Source organism: Rhinolophus sinicus, linkage group LG04, assembly GCF_036562045.2.
Source record: "Rhinolophus sinicus isolate RSC01 linkage group LG04, ASM3656204v1, whole genome shotgun sequence".
Lineage (NCBI taxonomy): Eukaryota > Metazoa > Chordata > Mammalia > Chiroptera > Rhinolophidae > Rhinolophus > Rhinolophus sinicus.
In genome coordinates, this window is record NC_133754.1 from 65,137,975 (window position 1) to 65,157,810 (window position 19,836).

The following is a 19,836-nucleotide window of genomic DNA, read 5'->3' on the forward strand; positions in this document are numbered from 1 at the left end:
ACCGACCCGATGAAATGAAAGGAGACTTTGGTACAAATACATAAGTAAGCCAGCACGGCATTCTCAAAAGTTTTTTTGCCCACTCAACAAACATTTCTCCACAGGCTATTACATAGCCAGGCTCTGAGCTGAGCTTGGGGGAGACAGAGGTAAATATGGCCGAGTCCTCCCTGCCCAAGAAGTCCATGAATAGAGGAAGAAGGAGTCCTTTCCTAGTGATAGACTTTCACAATACAATGTGGTAAGTGCAGTGACAAAAGAAATACCTAAAGGAAGTACCCATTAGCAACCTCAATTCAGATGAGGAGCTGAGGCAGGCTGGGGAAATGGAAAACTTTCCAAGATGAGCTAGATCTAGAGCAATAAATAGGTCTTAGCCAAGTTAAAAACAAAACAAAACAAGAAACACCCAGAAGGACTTCCAGAAAGGTCCTGCAGTCTCAATTTGAATAAATTCCAGGTTTGAGTGGGCTTAAGAAGTAGGAGATCCCTTGATATGGCTAAGCAATGAACCAAAAATCTCTCCCATTTATGCACACACACTGTTATGCTGGTAGCAGCACACTCATGACTACAATCCCAAACGCTTTATAAATACAGTCCCAGACATGCCTGCTACCTGCCTGGCTATGAAGCATTGTGGCAAAGTTGTGATGAGGATATTGGTGCTGAGTAGGCCATAACAAACCGGAATTTTTGTAAGTGTGTACATGTATGTGTGTGTTTACTATTTGGTCACGTGAGGTGTAGTTTGTGCACTGTAATATTGACATCTTTACATTTTTTTTCTGTACTATTAATCATTAAAAACACTATTAAGTCACTGGAATCTCCAAGCAAAGAAAAGAAATATACTATACTTATATAATGATCTATGATCATTCACACAGGTTCAACCCAGTACATATAGCTTTATCTTGACTCAAAGATGGCAGCCTAATTGATGATGGCTGTACATATAAAACAACTTTGCCATAACTCTGTCCAAGAAAGACTATCATCTCAGTGACCAGACTCACACTTATTTTAGCAATCTAAGATGACAAAGGAAAGGATAAAACCTGAATCGAGAGGTTCTTTTATAAATCATCGTTTAGAGGAAAAAAGTTGCTTGATAACGATAAAGCCAACTTAAGCTTCTAATGCTGTCACAAAGCAAATTATTTGTTAAAACTTCAGAAGTGAAGCTCGAGGAATAAAATGAAACTATACACACTTAGTGATACGATAAGGCTAGGATTTATTCCACAATTCGAAGGATGCAAAATGATAGATGAACATTATAAAAGGGATCTTCATTTTGGCTAATAAAAACATTTCATCAATAAAATATTTTGCTGTGGAAGTAATAGTATGCATCTATGAAAATAAATAATAGCTAAATACTACTATACTAAGGTCTGCCAAAAAAACATCCTAAAGTGCATCCAGCATCATTAAAAAAGAAATATTTGTGAGTATTATTGACTTCTAATTCTTGAGAATTTTGAAGTCACTTGATTTTATTTTACATTTTTAGATGACAAAGAATTGCCTGATAGTGTTTTTGCTGTGGAAAGAGAATTTTTGCCAAACGTAAAACACTGAGGTTTATAGACTGTTAACCAGACACATTTAAAGAATTACTGACCAAGCTATTAGCATGACTATAAATATAATAGCTCACAGTGCAAACCAGGGTACATAGCAGAAGAGACCTACATGAAGTGTCCAGATTATGCAAATACTCTTCTCTGACTGCCAGGTAACAAAGAATTGTTTTGGTCTGTCGACTAGTGCAATCTCAACAGTGATTGCACACAAAGCTACCAACTCATCAACTTGAGCTAATATCATACTTGTGAACTTCATTTTCCTTCATTTTGACTAAAGGTGCTTTTAAACACAAGTCTCCCTCGTTTGGGGGAAGAAATCCCCTCAGCACACTTTTGTGATATGTGGATATCTTTACCCACTCAACCAATGAGGAAACCAAGGAGACTCTGTTGTTGCCATGATAACAGTTTCCAGAACCAAGGCCATAAGTCAAACTAGAAAGGGTCTGATTCAAGAGGCCACTTACTGAAATACCTGCCTCCCTCCTTGTTTATCTGCCAGCTTTCTTTATTCATCCCAATTTTTAACTATCCAACAAAAACACAAGCATCGTGTCTCCAGAAGGCCACTGTTTAAAAGTACCTGGGAAGAGACAATGATTACTGGCAATCTCTCCTAGCCTTATCCTTTTAAATTATTTTGTCCAATTAGGCCAGTGGCGCTTTGGAAGGCACAGAGTATCAGGAACTGAGGCTCTGGGCTAAGGTTCAATGGTGAACAGGGGACAGAATGAGGTAACAAGAAGCCTGGGTCCCTAGGAGGCTTGCTTTAGGACTATGGGTCCCAGATATAGATCCCATTCTGGACTTCTGGGGGCATTACACGGTTAGTAAGTTAGGGGACTCTAAACAACTTCATTCCCATCTGTCACATATTAATTGCATAACTTTGTGTATGTTACTTAACTTCTCTGAATCCCACTCTTTTTTTTTTCATTTATAAAATGGGTAGGAATAACCCTACCTATTTTTCAGAGGCATTGTTAGAATTAAGAGACAGAAAGTGCTTTGAACACCCCAGCATAGTGCCTGACACACGATGGCTGTTCCAGAACAATTTTGTGAATGAATAACATGTGGAAAATATCTAGGTCAGGGTTTGATCCACAGAATCTTCCCAATAAATTAAAACTTTAAGTTTTACTGCTGACAAATATCCTGAAAACTGTGTCCAGCTAGGTATCACGTGTGTGGTAGGCTACAAATCTCTCAGTCCAAGGAAGAACAAGTATTTGTGATATGAGAAATTTTTCTTACTCTTGACCAAGCTTAGGACACTTCATGGCACTAGTCCCACTGAGACTAAAAATTTATACCAGTCAGAAAGAGAGGTGAATTCTAACATTCATTTAGAGTTGCCTAGGTGAGAATTGTTCCTCCGTGTTGCCAGGAACTGAAACAATACGATTTACAAGACAGAACATTTTCCAGTTATCTGCTACCCACATTTAGCATTTTCTATTTTGGGCCATTATTAATCTATAATTATTCTCCTTTGTGGAGTTGAGAAATCATAGCAGGAGGTTACATGCTCAAAGAATGAATTCTTTCTTGAACCAGGCAAATTGGAAAAAATACAAGCCCCAAACGGAAAAATGCCTTCCCATTTCCTGAGGCACACTAAGAAGTCCGCAATTAGCTCCGTTTCTAATAGTTTCCATGGCTCTGCTACTGGACATATCTTATTTTTCCGCCACGAGCCTGGTAAGAATTGCCTAAATCTATAATCTTTCCCTTGCCCTTTCGGTCCTTATCACCTCTTTCCTAATTGCAGGGGGTGAGGAGTGAGTTGAAACCTCCTTTAGAAACTTGCTTTTCACTTTCATTCTGACATTTTCCTGATGCCTCATCACATGTCCCTTCCATTCATGCCATCCTGCCTGATCCTCAGAGTTGACAGGAAACAGGGCCCAGCCCACCGGAAGGAATTTTCACTGCCCAACACCACGGCTGTGGAAGCTGATACTGCTCTGGGGGCAGACAACATATGCCATGTGCTACAACCCCTGCTCTGGCTTCATGTCCTGGCATCTGCTCAGGAATACAGGCAATGTTGTAGACCATGACTATAAATATAACAAATATGTTCCCCAAAACACAGCCATCCCACTCTTGCCACTTCTCAGGTGGCTTAGATAGGAAAATTAAACGTAACCATTGTTTAACTGACCACCGCTTAAAAGTGCCTCTTCTCTCTAAGTGAGATTTGCCAAGAATATCCAAGGTCAGCCCAGGATGGGTAGACAGTCGACTTCGTTGTGCTATTAAATACAGTGTGATATAGTGGAAAATGCAAATTTGGATGTCAGGAAAAATCTGATCCGAATCCTCCATCTGCCTTTTGACTAAGCAGTCTTGAACAAACTATATAATCTCTCTTAGGTTCTGTTTCCTTATTTGTAAAATGACACCTACATTATAGGGTTGTTGAGAGGATTAAATGAGTTAATAAATGTAAAATACATTTAGAACCCATTTAGCATGTAATGTTAGCTCTTACTACATGTAACCCATTGTTATACCTATCCTTTAATCCTCAAATTTCTTATCAGTATCTGGTAGAAATAGGCCCAGGGCTCCCAAATGATGAATATTATACCAACTGTATTTTAAGGAACTCACCTTCCCCACATGCATCCTGCCAAAATATATTTAACGTTTCCACTGGATAACAGAAAAGGACAATTCTACAATTAGAATTTCACTGCTTTAACCTGGGTTTGGTAATTTATCTTCTATTGAAACACAAATGTTCCTGGGAAGGGCAATACATTAAGCCAATAAATAATAACATTTACCATCTGTGAAGTAATACCTTCGAGGTACTTGTGGCATTTCTTATCTTAATCTGCTTAACAATCCTACAAGGTAAACATACGCCCACTGACAAAGTGACAAAGTTTAGACATTCAGGCTTATGTTGATAATCAGAGAAAAAAATGGATAAGAAGTCTCCTAGTCAAATCTGTCTCTGTCTCTCTCTCCCTCTCTCTCTCTCTCTAAGTCAAAGAAATGACAACATAAAAATAATCTGAGATATTGATAGACAACCTAAAAAATACAAAACCGGCCTAGATTGGGGTATATGGAGACATGTTTTCTGAGGTGGAGTCTGACCTTGGAGACAGATATTTCTAAGGAACTCAGAACATTAACTGTCATGTGAGGTCTTGTCTCTTGAGAACTAGTAAGGAGTGTGACAGCTTTGGTAAATGTGGACACAGTCGCCAACGATGCAAAAGGATACACAGGTTATTAAGTGAGTGGAGGGCTGGGGGCGGTGTTTCTGGGAATCCTGAGAATAAGTGCCAGGTCAGGACATGTGAATTCTTATTTGTTGGCAAGGGGGGATTAGGACAGAATCCTTGTGAAAGTTAGGAGCTCTACCCCAGGGCTCTGATGTCTGTTTGCTAATTAGAGAATGTGCCACTTATCATCCGAATCATTCAGTCACGTTTCGCGAGAGCAGAGGCTCTAGAATTGGAGCAATCTGGGCTTAAATCATAACTCTGCTGTGACCATTTAACTTGTTCTGTGACCCTGGATAGATTATTTAATTTTTTTTAAATAAATGAGGTAATACGCTCAAGGAGACATGGCTGGTGCTCAGTAAATGCTGGTTATTTTGATGGAGACATCTCTAAACCGTGAGCTACTAGAGGGCAGGGACCATGTCTTATTCATCATCATATCCCTGATGCCTATCTTGTAAAGTAATGCTCAACAAACGAATGTTGACGGATGTTTAAACTAGCACACCTTGGCAAAAGTGTTTCTGAGATACCAAAAAGAAAAAATATTGCAGTGTAACACAAGATACAATCAGACTGTGACTGTCTACCATAGCGACTGGTGCATTTTCTAGTAAACAGAATGCCTTCTTTTGCCATTTACTCATCATTTACTCAAAAAGGAAAGCACGGTCCTCGTTTTCAGTGATGCATATTATATGACATATGCAAGTTGCCAGCTATTGTAAGAAACAACTTAGATGATTGGAAGGCAGCTCAGTCCTGAGTTTGAATGGACATGCTCCTAGAGCACATCTTCCATTCACCTGTGTCTAACCTCACCCAGTGCCTCCACGCTACCACCGCTTGCCCAGGCTCTGCACGCGTGTTCTTAAACAGTTTGCCAGGTTTGTTCTAGGAGAAAGCAGAACATACATTTATTGCTGCTCATATATGTTACCAGATTTCTCTCCTTTTTCAGACATGGTGAAGCAAAGGGAATATTACAGCATTCCCTGCTTCATTGGTAAGCAGACATAATTCTATATTCGAGAAATTGAGAATTCTTTTTCTTTCTTTCTTATTTTTTAATCTATAGAGGGGAATATATATATATATATATATATATATATATATATATATATATATATATATATATATATATATACATATTAGGTCTTGTCAGCAACATCAAACCAAAGGTACTGAGTACTCCACAGGGTACATACAGAGTGCTGCCAAGCACTTTAGAAAATTTACATGACCTGGAGAAAATGTGGTTCTTGCCCCTTGAGGAGCTTACAGTCTGGGGGGTGACAACTCAGTCTAAGAATTGAGTGAACAACAGTAATTTAAGGCAAATTCCTCATCCCCTTGAACGACCGTGGATTGAATCATTGTGGAATTGATCTAATCAAGATGAGAAACAAGACAAAATTTGGTTGAGAATACTTTCAGGCTCATGCATTTTTCAACATCCTCTCCGTAAACAGAATTGACCTAATAGACAACTGAAAGGAAAGACTCGATCAAGAAATTGAGAATTTTTAACGGGATCTTGAAGAAGAGTGAGGCTCTCATCAGTTGAAGGAGAATTCCTGTGGACTGGGATCTGGCTTCAGCGGGTTTTGTGTGGTTCACTGTATGAGTCAATATTAGGTTGCAAAATCCACCAACAATAATAGTAGCACTGTCGTAAGGCTGGAGACCTACTGATTTGAAAATGCAAATTATAATAGCACACTCAAGACAAAGACTATGTGATTTTACGAAACAACTTCCTTGTCCATCTGAACCTCTAGTGCATTCAGTTTCCATACACATACATCACTCTCAGGTTTAACCTTTTCATCTGCAAGAAAAAGATTGGAAAAGGCAAAAAAAAAAAATAATATGCACATACGCTATGTAGATATGTATTTTAAAATAACAACTTTAATGAATTTACATTTATTCTTGAAAAATGTACATGGTATTGGTAAAGAACAATGGTAGGACCCAGAATCCTGGACATGCTGCTGTAGCAACAAAGGGGATGGATGGTAAACCAGGTCACAGATGTAGGATGTCCCAATGTCTGAGAAGAAATGGCCACATTGTTTGCAAGAGCTTCTTGTATTACCACTTTATGATATTGCCGATGCATGGGGATCAAAACAAACAGGAAAGAGAAAGGGAAAAATTTATTAAGATGAAGTTCTTATTTTCTTCTGTTGGAAAACAAAGCATGATTTCTTCCTGGATTAATAACTGTGTATCTCTAGTCCAAGTCATGTTCTAACAATTTTCCTGTAATTAGAAACATACATATTTGCATAAATTATTGCCAAAGTACCTGGGTATTTTACTGGCATTAGTAATCGGCACATGGCAGGGAAAGCACTGCCAGTGGGGAGAATATCTTCCGAGTGTTTGGGCCAAAGTGGTAAATGGAGTCTGGGACTGTGTGTGATGAGGCAAAGACTTGGTCCTAGAAAACCAGGGTCTCAAAACACTTACTTTCACCTTTTGGTCCACTTCACCAAACCTGAAGCTGTTGTTTCTTCTGGCCAATTCCCCCATTTGGGTTCCATTGTTCTACAAAACAAAGAAGAGAAACTCTGGATAAATATCCTTGTATACTGCTAATTCCAGTCGTATGGTAAAACATACAACTTGTTACTTTAGTTGTGTTAAGAAAATCACAGTGCATTCCACTCCCACCCTCTGATCACTAAGATCCAATATTATCATGTTGACTTGCACAAGGTTATATACCCTGGTATTGATGCAGTTAATGCTCAGTTACAAAAACCTTCACACGTCAGAAGGAATAAACAAACTTCCATAGGTAATACTAATCTATGCTTCCCAATAGTGGATGGAATATGACTATGTCTTATCCCCAAAACAAAACCAAAACGAACAACTTACCTGGTACGAGAGTCTGTAGAAATTTCTCTAAGTCTTGAACCAACTGCCCCATATATAGGGCAAATCCAACATAAAGACATCTTCAGGTGAGGTCAGGGGTCCAGGACAACCCATTACTGTTGCTGAAATAAAAGCTGGATTTCCATCAGGGAGTGACGCAATCATCAGGAATACCAGGGAGCTGTCATAAGCACAGATCTTGTGAACGTGCTGAATAGTGACACCTCAGTACTTTGCGCTTAGTTTTAGTAACTTGCTAGAGGAAACCAGCATCTGATACAGCAGGAGGGAGCTTTGGCCCTTTTGGTTAAAGATGTACTTCTTTCACACTTACTTAAGTGTGAAAGCTTTAAGCAGGAAAACTTATAGTGCTATGGGTGGTGAGAGCCCTAAAATGGGTCATCAATTTAAGCCTATGGTTGAAATTGCTCACAAGGTCAGACAACATGTTCAAACAATAAAACACCTGCTTTAGAACTAGTTAAGCTGATTTCTGTAAATACTGTTTCTAGGCTGATATTTTAAAAGAAATCTGCAAGAAGAAAAAAAAAAAGGATTCACTTAAATAAATCAATGATACTGGGGATTGATGGAGTGATGGATTTTATTACCATTCAACTATATCTGCTTCCCTTCTGGGGATGGAATTGTATATCCCCAAGACACTGAAGTCAGATTTGGATTGACTTGCTCTTCCATTGAGATGGACACGGAAGTAGAAGAGATTTGTGTGAAATCCAGGTAGAAGCTTAAGTCATAGCTTGTGGTTCACCTTTGTCTTCTCCGTAATGAATATCAAAGTTAAAAGAAAGACTCCTCCATCACTGTGGGTCCCATAGAGAGAAAGACATGGAGGAGAACCCTCTCCTAACACTCATTGGGCAGGTAGTGTATTTTAAAAATAAACCTTGTTTGTTGTAACCTGCCAAGATTTGGGAGTAGTTTGTTATCACAGAATAGTCCAGCCTCTTCCAGCTGAAAGAAGACAACAACTTGGAACAAAATAATTGTGTGGTTGAAACTGCCTCTGTTCATATTGTGTTTATAAGCTAGTCAACATAAGTAATTAAACATGTCAATTTCCTTGATGTTGAGTATCTTTCCCCAATAGATGATTGAAAGAGAGCTTGTTCAGTCTCGCACCTAAGGATTGTCTCATAGTCAGTTGATAAATTGTGATTTGCTTCATCATGTGATTCAAACCTGATTGCTCATTTTATTTTCTTAATTGCTGAAGGAGCTATCAAGTTGTGAATAGTCAAATGGATTGACAACAGACCTACCAATGTGTTGTTATCTGCCAAATTCACATGCAAGAAAAGGTAATCATGTATGTCATGAAATCTAAAAAATGATTTCCAAATTGACAAAACTATTGGTGCTAAACTGCCTTTTGCCTCACTCACACCCCACTGCTGTGGAGATCTGCTCATTGGCCACTGGAAAATCAGATTCAGAGGCTCTTCGACTTCCTATCTTTAAAGGTTTTTCTGAGTTGGTAAGAAGAAGCTCTGAGTGTCTATGATCCCGGGGGGGGGGGGGGGAAGCAAGTAAGGGCAAGAAGGCATATGTCTAAGGCCATTTACAAAGAAATAAATAGTTAATGATTTCTTTGTGATTTTTTAGGGAAAAAAATATATTGGAAAGCGTGTTGTAGGAAACAGTAACACATTAATGTCACAATGGTTTTTCTAGTTTTTCTATAGTCTTAAAGAGTTAAAGTTGCCCCAGATGTGGAAGGACAACAGATGGGTGAATTCCTATGACTTATAACGCTGGATAATAAAATGACCTAAGACTCTATTTAGAGAAATAGAACAGCTACACTTGGGCTGTTTACAGACTTAGAAATATCACGATAAGCAAATGCAGGCAGTTCAAAGGATGATTAAAAAAAAAGGACAAGTGGATAAATAATGACCTGGTGTTATTGCGAAAATGTAGTGTAACTCTTGCATTGTTAATATAAACACAGATGACCTTTGCATTTGCTCAACTTTCGTCTTCAAGACAGGAAACAGCAACTGATCATTATCGGAAAAGTAGAATCTTCCACTTGCTTCTGCTGTGCTGACACTATGGTGTATGTCAGAGCATAGCAATGTCACTATCTCTTCAAAGCACATGCTGAAAGCCCGATAGGCGCTTGAAAGAGAAGCTTTTCCTGGGCATGGGCTTTGTGTGTCGCACAGACAGTGTGGTCAGTGACACACTGCAGGAAGGCAGTGTGCGTGTTCGGGATGTGGAGTTGGGAGGGGAGGTGGCGATCAGAAAAAGAAGGGCCCATGACCACATTTTCTGTGTACATAATTCATCATTTTCACAAACTTAAACATCCTCTAGGGTGATGTTTGCTACGTAATCAACAAATAAACACACCCAAAGAGCAATTGTTGCATCCATGAGGGTAGCAAGCGAGTCCTATATCCTGGAGCTACTATGAATTAAAACAGTTACAAAGAATTGTTTATGAGTTGCACAATATTTTGCATCAGAAGAGTTTCAAACATATGAACTAATTTTTCTCTATTTCTGATAAAAACGGATTTGGGTCTTTTTTTCTTTCACAGTTTGTACCTAAGCATGCGTGCACCCATCAGGGCTCCAACACTTTAAAAATCCACACAAGTAGTTCATGGCAACCTGTGGTGACTGATGAACATTCTCTCCTGTTTCTTCACTGGATATCTGTCAAATTGCTATTTCATAAGCTTTGCCCCTAAATGAAGTCACCTAAATTGACCTTTCATTTCTTGCTGTCAGTCCGTTTGGTCTAGGCTCCAAAACAGATCTTCTCAATATGGAACAAATTCTTATTGTTCTTACTAAAAATTTCTCACCCACCGTAATACTTGCTGAAACATCTGTATTATATGTTTCTCTAGAGTCATATAAAAGAGTCATAATCCTGTTTCCTTAGACCTGTGATGAGATGACTTTCCTCAGCCTTTACGCACTGTGACCTGGCCAGAGAAATGGCGTCACATGGAAGGGGCTTCAGGTCCATCTTCTAGCTCCCAGTTCTACCTCTGTGTATGCATCCTCACATGAATAATGGTACTAGGGGCATTCTACCTCCTATTCCAAATAAATAAATTCACATACGTTTCCTTAAGCTTCTAGCCTTTCTATCATGTGCCTTTCAGTAGTGTGAACTTTATATGCTGGTACTAGCCATTACCTATTTAATCAAAATCAGTGCTCCTATAATCTGAATCAAGGGCTGGCATTTTTTTTCAACCCTAGATTCAGTATAAAAGAGCAGATAGTACATATTTTCAACTTTGAGGGCAGTATGGTCTCTGGGTCTCTATTGCAATTAAACAATACTGTGGTGGTAGCATGAAAGCAGCCATAGATGTAAATAAATGTGTGTTTCAATAAAACTTTATTTACAAAAACAGACTGGGGGGGCTGGTTTTGACCTGTAGGCTGTAGTTTGTTGACCCCTGATCTAAATCAAACAAATAGACACCCTTAGCCATACTAACAATTTGCAGATCTGATTCTCATCCTGCTGAAATCACACTTGCTGACAGCCTTTGCATTTTCCCCTAGGCTTATTCGGGAAATGTAAAAATTCAATACATATATTTAAATGTTGCTAAGACAGTAAATTCTAAAAGTTTTCATCACAAGGGAAAACAGACTTTTCTTTTCTTTTTTTCTTCTCTCTTCGTTTCTTCTACCTATATAAGGTGATGAATATTAAATAAACTTACTGTGGAAATCATTTTGTAATATATGTAAGTCAAGTCATTGTGCTGTACATGATAAACTTATAGTGTGTATGTCAATTATATCTCAATAAAACTGAAAAAAATCAATATGGAGAAATAACTACTACTTTCTAAAAAGGATTCTACTACAACTCTTAAGACTTATGAAATCCTAACTGCTCCTGCCTCCCAGACACTTAATTTACCGATATTGGCAACTGACACAAATGCCACCCAGAAGAGATGCATTTAAATGTTTTCTTTTACCCTTTTCTTCATAGTATCGTTCCATTTAACCTCCTTCACATTCAGTGGTACCTGTCTAGCCAAGATGAGCTGTTATATAGTAAGTCATACAAATGTAAAGCCATAGAGGACTTAAATCATAGTATAGCCATCTTTTAAATGAGCATCTACAATGTGCCAAATATTATGCCAGGGATAATTATATATGACCTCATTTATCTTCACTGCGTCTTACAGATGAGGAAACTAATGCTCAAATATATGAATTGAATCACCCAAGATTCTACAACCAGTAAGAGGAAAATTTGGGACTTAAACCAAGTCTCCTGACTCACTCTAACATGCTCTTTGCACCTGAACTATAAGGTCGCGTCTTGATCTTCACTTACCAGATATTCTTGATTTACCAGGTTTTCCTGATTCTTCACCACTAAATGGATGATCAGTGCTTTTTATCTAATTGAACCCCAAAAAGGCCACCTATAATTAACATTCAAGATGAAGATATTTTGGGAGGCCATTGGTGAAATATATGGAATCAAAGGGCCTGGGGGAGGACTGTTGCACCCGTTAAGTGGTAACAACGATCCAGCACCTCCTGGCTGGCCTGGGACTTCTCAGCTCTAGAGGTCCAGGGCAAGTGCTTTTCAGTCTGCTGTACTCACACCGGTCCTTCACTGTAAAGTTTGTGTAATGTACTGTGGACACCACAAGTGACGAAATAAGGGGAGAACAAAGGACACAGACGCTTAAGGAATAGACTGGAAAAGACAGTGCTCACTCACAGTCATAGAAACAAGTTTGAGAAACTTAAAATACAGCATATGGATGTACTGTCCAGAACCAACTAACCAAGTCAGCCACACATACCAGGGTAGCTGCAGGATGGTTATCTAGAAAGAGGGCTTAGGAACAGGGCAGAAGACATAAACTTCTAGAATTCCAAATACCGAGTTTCCAAATATTGGCTTAAGATAACTTTCTCATTCCTCATTTTTCTATCTGTAATGTACTCAGAATGCAAACTATCTGAAAGGAATTTGAGGAAAATATGTTATCGCAGGGCTCAAAATTAATTAGTTGACAACAGTCAAAAAGCTTTGAGCAGTTGAACTTGCCAGAAGATAACTCACAGTAAACCAAACATGGGTGTCTACATGGAAAACTAAATCCACAGCAAATATTTGAAAACAATATTTTAAAAAGAAAAATGAAAAACACTGGTGTGTGTGTGTGTGTGTGTGTGTGTGTATGTGTTTTCATGTATGTTTAGGGGTTGGCCTCTGGTACAGGTAGAAGAGGAGAAAGTCCTGACTTTTGTGTTAAGATAATGCTGACCTTATATCTTTGGCTTATGTGAATCTTTGCCCAAACATGTGTTTGCTTTCGTATAGACCAGGACTTGTAAATTTTGGCATAATCTGCCAGTGAAAAGAGAAACATGTTGCCTTGTGTGTGGCTGTGTAATAAAGATAAAGTGCTTCTGATGAAGTGTGAGTTCTCCTCAATTACCTGTCCTGGAGACAACAACCTTTAAAGCATGTCAAAGCTGTGAAAATATTCCTGCTGAAGGCAAAGGGATTAATACCTCCTAGTGAATCAAATGTCACAGGCCACCCAGTGGAGCAATCTCAGATGTAGAGTAGTGCTTTTTCCAAGATGCTTTTCTTGAGCATGTTCTCTGGGCCAGAACAACCTCTCTTTCATGGACGCTGCAGCTAACAACTTGTACAGGTCATTTGGGGCATCTCCAAAGGGCTTCCCAGATGATCTAGCACTTTGGGAGTGTAAATGAGAGAGTAATTTAAACCATGTGAATGTTTGGCTCCTTTTTCAAAACGATAGGAAAGTCTCATTATATCATAGTTGGTTATTACACAGATTCAGTCAGTGTGCTATGAGTTAAACCAGGTCCCCTGACACATAACAACTGCATTCAGTTATAGTCTGATATGGCATGGCTAAAATGTAATGTAAAAATCATTAGACATTTCATTCCCCTATCAGTTTGTCAAAGATAAAAAATATTGACATTACCCAGTTTTGGCAAAGTTGGGGGGAAGCAGGCAGTCTGCTACAGTACAAGCAGAAAATAATCTGGGACGGCCCTTTCTGTGAGTGGATGGGCAATATGTTTAAAGATACAAAATCTACAAATCTTTTGAGTCAACAATACCACTTCCAGGAATTTATCACACAGAGAAAAATTGGTTAAAAGATCCAAGATGTACACATGAGAGTCATCAGAGCATTGTTTAGGAGAGCAAAAATGTTGTAAATACCCTTTTTGTCTATCAACAGGAGATTGGTTACATGGTTTAACCAGTGGTATATGTCATCCATGAAATAGTTTGCAGAAAACAACGATGTTGAAATCTATGTTAATTGACATGAGAAACCGTAAATGATATTGTTATTTGTGAGAAGTAGGGTAGGAAAGCAACAAGGAACAAGTTATTAAATATGCTTACTATCATCATATACATACGTGTGTATAATGTACACAGAAAGCGAACCCTAGCTCTTTCAGGGTAAGAGAATTTGGAGTAATGCTTTACGTTTTTCTTTCTACATTTTATGTTTTGTTTTGTTTTTTAAATGTTATTTTATTAAATTTATTGGGGTGACAATTGTTAGTAAAATTACATAGATTTCAGGTGTACAATTCTGTATTACATCATCTATAAATCCCACTGTGTGTTCGTCACCCAGAGTCAGTTCTCCTTCCATCACCATATATTCGATCCCCCTTACCCTCATCTCCCACCCCCCACCCCCCACCCCCCTTACCCTCTGGCAACCACCAAACCATTGTCTGTGTCTATGAGTTTCTGTTATGTTTTGATTTTTCTACATACCTGTATTCAAGTTTGTTATCAGCAAACATTAATAAAACACACTCAATGTTGGTGTTTTTCCTCTCTCCCAGCACCTGCATGTGAAATGATTTGCGTGTGTTAAATGATTTGCATTTTCCCCAGGCAAGTGCCATCGCATAGCACGGGCACACAGGAAGAAGGAAAGCTTTGGGTCTGCGGCCCAGTTGTGTGCACTGCATTAGCTCCTCTAAAGATAGAGAAATCAATAACTTGGCTCTAATAGCTTGTTAATCATCATGCTGAACTTAAGGTTCACTTTTATAAAATCATCTTGGAACGGTAATAGCCCTGCTGTTTCACATTGCTTTTCTTTCCAAGGGTTTTATTAACATGACCTCACTCATCATGCGGTATGCCTGTGAGCACTAGCTGCCGGCAATTACCTTCCATTTCAAAGATAGAAGCTCCAGGTTCAGACAGGGGCAGACTTGGGCCAGAGCCAACAAATGCTCTGCCAGAAGTAGACAAGTAAAAGCTTGGCCACTGTTGTAAGGTCAATGTTTTCCACTTGCTGATCTACTGACCAGGGAGTCAACTTTTGTGCATCTCATATTTGGTCCCTTCCCTACCTTACTCCTCAAAAAACAGTAATTCCCCCTCTCTTTCAATTCTGGGGTCTATGGTAAAGGACTTAGACAGTGCTGGTTGGTTTGGGAAAAACTGTTGTACTCCACCTAATGTATTCAAATGATGTGAGTTAAAGCTCCTACCTGCCAGCAACCCCACTTTTAGTTGAGGGCCTCCCATCAATCAAGTGGCAGAAACTAAGGATAGAAGATACAATTAGAGAGATTTTTGAGGTGGAAGCTGCGGCTGAAGATTCCCACAACCCTTTCTCAGCAATTCCGGATGAGCCCCCTGTAAAAGGCTCATAGTAGTAAAAATTGTGCTGGATCTTAAAGAGGAAACAGGAAAAAGGAAGTTTTGGGGGGTTTTTCTTCTCTTAAAACATCAAAATAAAATGTTGAACTGAGAGAACCATAACCAAAAACACAACCCATTTTTCCCAGCAGAAGTGGACCCACAACCTCTATTGAACACAAGAGAGCACAGCCCAACCTGCAGGGAGCTAAACGCTCCCTGCCTCTTCACACCGAGAGTTCACACCAAAAATTCTTTGCATGTGTCCTGTTAGCTGGACATCAACACAGAGAGCGCAAGCAGTGATGTGGGCTCTGGACCCTGTCCCTTACAAAAGGCTCGAATCAGGCACCCCAGGTTCTCTGATGCCATTGACTGTGTGGGCCATCCCTGTGGTGCTTTTGTGTTTCTGTCTGTTTACTGGGACTAGTCAAACAGAAGAAGCTTCAAAGTAATGGGGTGTGAGGGCACACTGAGAATTGGCTCCACAGTTTTTCCAGGCTGTGGAGAGAGATAATGTTCTGTTTGCACATATGTAAAATAATAAATACTTGTGTTACGATGAGGTATTTTAGCCAAACATTATATTGTAGTTGTTCTAACCTCTTATTTAACTTGGCATTGAATCTTATTGGAACTGGTGTTTCAAAAATGTTCTGAATTCTCCAAAAGACAAATGTGACATGTATAAAAATAAGAGTCTGACTATTACCATAAAAGATGCATAGTTTAAAGTAATTCAGATATACTTAGAATGAGCTATAAACTTGGTTCTCTGTCCCAACCATTTCTCCCCAACCCCTGGATCCCTTTATCTTTCCTGCCTAAAGGTATTTAAGGACTTGGTCTAATAGGACAAATCGACTGGAAATCTACTTCTATTTTTGTATAAGTATAGGCCAGCCACCACTGATGCCTCTGAGAAGAAGGCAGTGGTGCACAAAACACATTGTATTAGCCATTGTTTTGGTGTCTGTTTTAGAAAATACATTCACCATCCAGAGACCACTACCTTCTCTACCACACAAATGGGAAGCTCAGTTCCAGCAGCCTCTGCAGAACTGAGTATGTAGACACTCAGTATGTAGATATTAACAAGGTCAAACATCACAAGATCTTACAGATTTTTATCTCTGTAGTTGAAGTGGATCTGGAACAGAAAGCTGTGCTTTATCTCCCTTACCTTTGCTTATCAAAGGCAAACACAATTCTATTGTTTGTTATTTATATATTCCCAACTTTGAATTCTGATCCTTAATAAAAACTCTTAAGAAATTCATCTCTCAAGTGCTGAAACATTCTCCAAAAACATAACCACACAATGTCTGACAAATCTGTGTTGAGAAGGACATAACAAATTTCAGGAAAAGAAGTATAACCATATCAAATGTGCACATTCATTGTAAGATGTATTCTGTATTAAAAATGTTGAAGTGTGAACAGCAAATCTCAGAATCAAAGATATCTAGTGCTTACTAAAGCTCACCAATTTAAGCATGGATGGTACAAAACTGCTTCATCTTCAAGTATCTATACTTGTCAACTGAACTGAAATGCTCTCTTTTAGGAACAGTTTTAGCGTAACAGAAGAAGCTGCTTCTGAACATTTGTAATTACTGACAAACCAATAGCTCTACATTCAAAGCACTCTTACTTCAGGGTGTGTATTTCCATGTAATTATCTGTCATATTTGGGGGAACTTTATTTAAAACGATATCTTACAGACTTTTCATAAGTCTAAAACTGCCCTGTCCAATAGTCACAGGTGGCTATTGAGAACTTGAAATGTAGCCAGTCTAAAGTGAGATATGCTGCAAGTGTAAAATACGTACTGGATTTCAAAGACTTAATGTGAAAAAAGAATGTAAAATATCTCATTGATTTTTTTTTTAAATGTTGATTACATGTTGAAGTGACAATATTTTGAATATGTGGGGTTAAGTAGACAATATTACTAAAATTAATTTAACTTGTTTCTCTTTACCCTTTTAAATTTGGTTATTACCATGTTTAAATACATATGTGACCTACATGATACTTTTATTGAACATTACTTGTCTAGGAGAATTCAATTAGCATTTAAGTACTTTGCAAATGAATAAATTTCTCATTGAAATCCAATAACTGCAATGTTGTTGAGCATTATAAACAAACATTGCTGTTGTTTTTAAATGCTTCAAAAACATTTAGTATAAGAACCTTAACTTCAAAAGTGATGCATTTTCTTATTTTCCTGTATTTCCTCTATTGGCTTCAGTGAAATTATCAACAGGATTTATCCTAAAGCTATTTTAATTTTTCAAGATAAGTTCAACAGAGTTGATTTGCAAAAGGCGAATAGAAAAATACACCAATGACTAACAACAAATATTGTGGTGAATATACTTGACTAATCATACAAGGAAAAGAAAAACACTATTACAATGATAAAAGGAAAAAATCCTAAGAGGAATGGCATCAGAACTCCTCCACAAAGTATTTTTGCATAAAATTAACTCTTTAACGGATAAACAGCTTTTTCCATTTTCTTTCCTGTGGCTAGAACAAATCTCAAGAATATCCTCACAGGTTCTTCTCTAAAGGACCAAAAAAGGAAGTTCAGTTAAAAAGGATAATGTTCATATATCAGATGGGGAGATGTATGAGGGGGTCTAGCCAATGAAATGTTCTAATCATTGAACATGAAAAAATTTCATGAAGTCTTCTGTGTATCTGAATGTATGTTGATATTGTCATGGTTGCTATGACACTAGACAGGTGTCCTCCCAGCTTTCACCTTTAATGTACATTTCATTTCATAATATTCACCAGAAAGCCCAAGAAATAAATCTCTCAATGAAGACATTGAAAGGTAGTCTATTTAACTGCTTCCTGTTACTCATTAATACTTGCAACAGTATTCTAATATTTGTTAAATTGAGAAGAGTTCACACTTCTACTGCCAATTACCCAGATTGCATTTGATCAACACTCCCATGCTGTTTAGTTACCTGAAAGTGACTAAATAATTCTGGTGCAGTTGTTACTAGTGCTGTTTTCCCACCCTTATTTACATCTTGAGTAGAAGGCACACCCCGAACAGACTGAGCTGCTCCAGACGGTGCTTTTCTAGTAAATTTGATAGTGTTTCTGTGTCCTGTCATACCGACCAACTACAGTGTAAGCCGAGGTCTTTTCCTTGTTACCTTAATTGGAGGTAGAGATTCACTTGCAGAACTTAAAAGCTCACACCAGAATACTCAGGCTCAGAATCACCTGGCAGGCCTTTTAACACACAGCGAGCTGGACCCCAGCCCCAGAGTTTCTGATTCAGGAGGTCTGGGGTAAAGCCAGAGGATTTGTACTTCGAACAAGTTCCCAGGTGATGCTGCTGGTGATGTTTAGACTACATTTGAGAACCAGTGTCTTAGATACCCATTCTATCAGTAATCCCAGATATACCCTCCTAAAATGGTCGAAGGAAGGAAGGAGGGAAGGGAAGAAGAAAAGGAGGAAGGAAGGGAGAAAGGAGACAATTATCAAGTCTTACGAGGATCTGGCACCACAGTTAACACTTTATGTTACTAAGGTTATTTAACACTCGTGACAACACAATGCTAGGTATTATTATATACTTTTCCAGATGATAGACATGAGGCTTAAAGTGGATAAATAACTAACTGAAAGGTTATGTAGTTGGTAATGATGTGAGGCCAAACAGGCTGATGCCAGAGCCCTCACCATGACACTCTGCTGGTATTTTAGCAACTTACTCATGCGAGTGTCTAGTGTGTATCATCATCCTGATCCTTGCCCTGTGAGAAATCGCAGTGTAGTCTCTCTGCTGCAGGGCTGAGTGTACAGCAACCTGCAGAGACTGAAACGAAATAATGAGGTTTGTGTACAAAGGCCCATGGAGAATTCTCCTATTTACTTGTACTTGGCCAGCCATAGTTTTCAACATGGCAAGCACTTGAATAGATCAGATGCAAACACCATGGATTGTGATGAAAGAATTGAATTACCTGAAGGTGAAGGTTGCTGGGGGATGTGAAGAAAACTTTATATATATAGTATATATATATATATATATATATATATATATATATATATATGGTAGAGGAGATTGGAGTAAACATGGAAACTTGGTTATGTGTGTAAGTGTAAAGGTCAGAGAATTTGCAACTATTTCTATAAATTTCATATGAGCAAGTATCCATGCTCACGTATTGTTTTCCTATATGCCGCCAGTTAGAACTACCAGCCAGTCTACCAGAGAATGAAGATAGGGCTAGATGTGTTCTTTATATAAGAAACACAATGATTCGGATTTAAGGAAGAAGCAAGAAAAGAATCACTGAAGAGAATGTCAAATTCAAAAAATTCAAATAAACATAAATTGGTTATAGATTG

At 38.4% G+C, this 19,836-nt stretch overlaps 1 protein-coding gene and 1 long non-coding RNA gene across 10 annotated transcripts in view; both read right to left on the reverse strand.

Annotated features, from left to right (window-relative positions):
* NRG1 (neuregulin 1) overlaps positions 1-19,836 on the reverse strand; it is a 977,086-nt gene that overhangs the window by 290,305 nt on the left and 666,945 nt on the right. The window lies entirely within an intron of this gene.
* LOC141571040 (uncharacterized) lies at positions 6,741-9,167 on the reverse strand. The gene is made up of 3 exons (XR_012495527.1): positions 7,739-9,167; positions 7,325-7,402; positions 6,741-6,949 (listed from the first exon to the last, which is right to left on the reverse strand). It is a non-coding gene; the product is annotated as an uncharacterized LOC141571040 (long non-coding RNA).